Source organism: Triticum dicoccoides, chromosome 7A, assembly GCF_002162155.2.
Source record: "Triticum dicoccoides isolate Atlit2015 ecotype Zavitan chromosome 7A, WEW_v2.0, whole genome shotgun sequence".
Classification (NCBI taxonomy): Eukaryota; Viridiplantae; Streptophyta; class Magnoliopsida; order Poales; family Poaceae; genus Triticum; species Triticum dicoccoides.
Window position 1 is genome coordinate 565,304,373 of NC_041392.1, and position 4,237 is coordinate 565,308,609.

Consider the following 4,237-nt stretch of genomic DNA (forward strand, 5'->3'; position numbering starts at 1 on the left):
CGTTGGGATCATGCGTTCTGCCTTTACCGTGAAACAGATTCTTCGAAAATGCACCGCGTGAAGAACCTGAACTTCTCGGCGCGTATACCTGAACTTCACTCTGTTTTTCACATGATTTTTTTGCCCGTAGCTATCCATCCACTACTAGTAGCTCTCCATCCATTCACCGGAATTGAGCAGGTGATATACCGATAGAAAGCTGCTGTAAACACGCAACTTTCCCGTGTTGATCATGTTTTCATACTCGCAATGATTTTAAAAGTTTTTCACCTAAAATTCATTCAGCGTAGTAGTTGAACTTCCTATTGTTTTCATGTTGAACTTCTATGACGTATTTTTGTTTGTAATTTCCTCATCCATTTCATTAGTGTTACACAAATATATTCCTTTTGTACAAACGTCTCTCACAATATATTTTTTAACTTTCTCCGACCAAGGACTTGAAACTTACACAAATGATATTCCTGTAGTTTTTAGGTAAATTAGAAAATGGTGAGATCATGATTTCTGCGTTCATCGCGAACGGAAATGCACTGCGTGAAGTAGTTAAACTTCTGGGGCATGTCTGTTTGAACTTCACACTGTTTTTGATGTGCTATTTTTTGCACTGCGTGAAGTAGTTGAACTTCTAGGACATGTCTGTTTGAACTTTACTCTATTTCACTTTATTGTATTTTTTCTATGAAATACACACCGTGTAGTACGAGAACTTCCAGTTGTTATCACTTTTGAACTTCTCTCTAGTTTGAGAGAATTATTTTAAAACACAAAAAACTACATTTTTATGTATTTTGGACATCTAAATACATGGTGAACCTCTCTCACAAGAATTTTTTAACTTTTCCTCGCCGAGCACTTGAACTTCTAGCAACCATTTTTTCCGTTTATGAGTTGTTTTTAAAAGTGCAAAAAATGGCGTTGTGTTTTTATTTTTTGAACAGGTAAATCCTAGGTTTTAATAAACTCCGAACTTCTGTGTTTTTTCAATTTGAACTTCACCTTTTTATATTTTTGATTAAAGAATTGTATTTGATTTTTATACGAAAAAAATCGAGCATGGAAATACAAGATGAACCTCTCTCGTAAGGATTTTTGAACCTCCCGGATAGAGTACTTGAACTTCTTTCAACAAATATTTTAAGATTTTTATTTTTCTATACTTTTATTCTCACCTGAAATGCATTCCTTGCAGTACTTGAACTTCTCATTGTTTTCATTATGAACTTCTTTGAACAGGTAAGAATTTTTCGAATACATCAAAACGTGTTTTAAATGATATACATGAAAATTTTAAACCGTTCGTCGAAATGTGGCACACAATATACCCGGTGGAAAGCATCTGAATCGTAGCAAGTTTTTCATGTAGACAAGTGTTACAAATTTGTTGCCGTTTGAGAGCAGTTTTTAAAATGGCAAAACAACAATGTTTTTTGCTTTTTTCAACATGTAAATGAACGACAAACGTCTCGCACATAAATTTTTAACTATGGATGATCACATGAACTTCTTCCAACAAACCTTTAAGCTCTTTGTTTTCTATTCATGTATTCTTATGTCAAATGCATTCCGTGTAGTAGTTGAACTTCCCGATGTTTTCACCTTGAAATTTTGTCATGCATTTTTGTTTAACCTCTCTCACAAGAATTTTTGAACTTTTCTTGGCCGAGCACTTGAACTTTTGTCAACAAAATTTTTAGACTTTGCCTTTTTATTCTTTTTTTCTCATATGAAATGCACACCATGCAGTACATGAACTTCTGGCAGTTATGAAATCGAACTTCTCTCTATTTCTCTTTAGTAACAGAAAAGGTCTGAGTTTTTTATATACATCGAACCTCTCTAACCTTTTTATTTGAATTTCTTTGTGTACTTTTTAGAAATATGAAAATTGGAGTTTTGTTAGAAACATCGAACTTCTTCGTTATTTTCAATTAAACTTATTGATTTATTCTTTAGTAATTGAAAATCCCAATTTCTTAAATAAATATCAAACTGCTATGCTTTTTCCAATTGAACTTCTTCGTTATTTTGGATTGAACTTATTGGTTTTTTTCTATAGTAACCGAAAAAATCGAGGTTTCAAATATAATATCAAACTGCTCCATTTTTTAAATTTGAACTTCTTCATTTTATTTCTTTTTAGTAATGGAAAAAAATTCTAGGTTTATAATAAACATAGAACCGCTCATCAATTTTAAGTTGAACTTCTGGCTTTCTTTATAAATTAGAGAAGATCCAATGAAATCCATGTGAATTGTTTGAACTTTTTTGTTTGTCATTTTCTTTGACCTCTCCATTTTCCTTAATTTTGAACGTTCAGAGTTAACAAGTCCATTTATACATGAACTTCTCGATGATAGGTCCCCAACCGGCTCAAGTTTTATGCATTTGTATATATAAAAAAGGAAAGAAAAATAGAAAAAAAATGTTGCGTTCTTATGGACACCACTAACACTTTTTGTGAGCACATTATTCCACTGTAAACTTTTGCATAATTTTTGCCGCAAAAAATGCGTTTTTTGTCATTGTCAACATCAAGTAGCATAACTTGATTTTTTTTCTGATGGAATTATACTAATTGAACTGCTACAGGGTTTTTTGTTGAACTGCTACTGCATGATGGCACAAAATCATTTCTTGTGCGCTCCCGTGTATACACGCAACACGCGAAGCATCAACCTTCATATAAATGAACTTCTATCATTGGTATTTTTGAAACTTTTTTGCATTCTATGTATAATAAATTTTCTACTGTCACCACACAGAGAGTCCTGATCGGAGGCGAAATCTTCAAGAAAAAATGGATTAGTGCTCTCGTCGGCCACAAATGTCTCTATCTCTCTTCATAAAACACAAGGCTTGATACACAAGAACAATTAACACTCCACGGCATTGGTGCATTTTTGGAAATAAACCTGTGAAACTAAAATCAACGGACTAAAACACCATTTTTTGCACCTACACATACAGCTGAACTTCAGAATATGTGCATGCGTGCTCGGTCGATGCGCTAATGGAGCAAAGTGCATGCATGCTGGAGGAGGGCGCGTCATAGCAGAGGGCAAGTCGCACCAGAGGGGAGGGCAGGCCACGCCGGAGCGAAGTGAAGGTCGCACCAGAGTGGTGAACCTCTCTCACATAGAGGCGGAGGGGAGGGAAGGCCATGACCGGCGGCGCGCGTCGCCGAGTGCTGTCGTCGTCGGGATCCCGGGCTGTGGATGTAGGGATCATGGCATGCGGGGGTTGAATCATGGAGCGCAAATGCTTGGCGCGGCGGGCGCATGGAGAAGGTGCGGGCGGCGCGAGGTGGCACTCATCGGCGTCGCGGCACGGCCGCGGTGGCGGGATCCAGCGGTTGGGCGCACGGCCGCGGCGGTGGGATACGACAGTTGGGGGGAAGGGCCACGACGACGGGATCCGGTGATTTGAGGTGGGGCACGCCATGGGAGGCGCTTGAAGGTGAGGATGGGGGCGCGGCAGCGGGGTTCTCTGTGGAGGGCGTGCGCCGGTGTGGGGATCGGGGATCGGGGGAGGTGGCTCGGTGCGGGGCATGCGGGGGTGGCCGGGGAGGGAGGTGGTGGTGGCTTCGCGGGCCGGGGAGGGAGGCGGCGGTGGCTACGCGGGGTGAGGAAGGCGGTGGCCGCACCAGCAAGGGAGGGAGGCGGCGGTGGCCGAGCCGGCCAAGGAGGGAGGCGATGGTGGCGGCGTGATGCAGATTGTAGGAGAGGGGAGATGGGATCGCGGAGAGGAGGGGATCGTGGGGTGAGCGGTCAGGGGTGGGTGGAGATTGTTTTTTTCCTTTTTTTCGTCCACGGTAGCGATTCGGGACTTCGGGAGCATCCGTCGCCTCCTATATAGCACTGATTGTGATCCAAATAACTATTCTAATCCTGGGATTAGAATAGTGTTGTCCTATATATATATATATATATATATAGGGTGGGTCTATTCTAATAACACCTTTTAGAGTCTTATTCTAATAATAACAGTCGGTTTATTCTGCTAATACCCACCCCCATCCCGTGCCCCCGAACCCCACCTTCTTGGCTTCTTCCCTCCCGAACCCCCGCTCCCCCACCTTCTTCCCCGCCGGGGCATCGCGCCACCAAAAGCCCCGCTCCCCCACCTTCTTCCCCGCCAGGGCGCCGCGCCACCAAAACCCCCGCTCGCCCACTTTTTTCCCTGCCCGGGCCCCTGTGCCGCCGGAAACCCCGCTCCCCACCTTCTTCCCGGCACT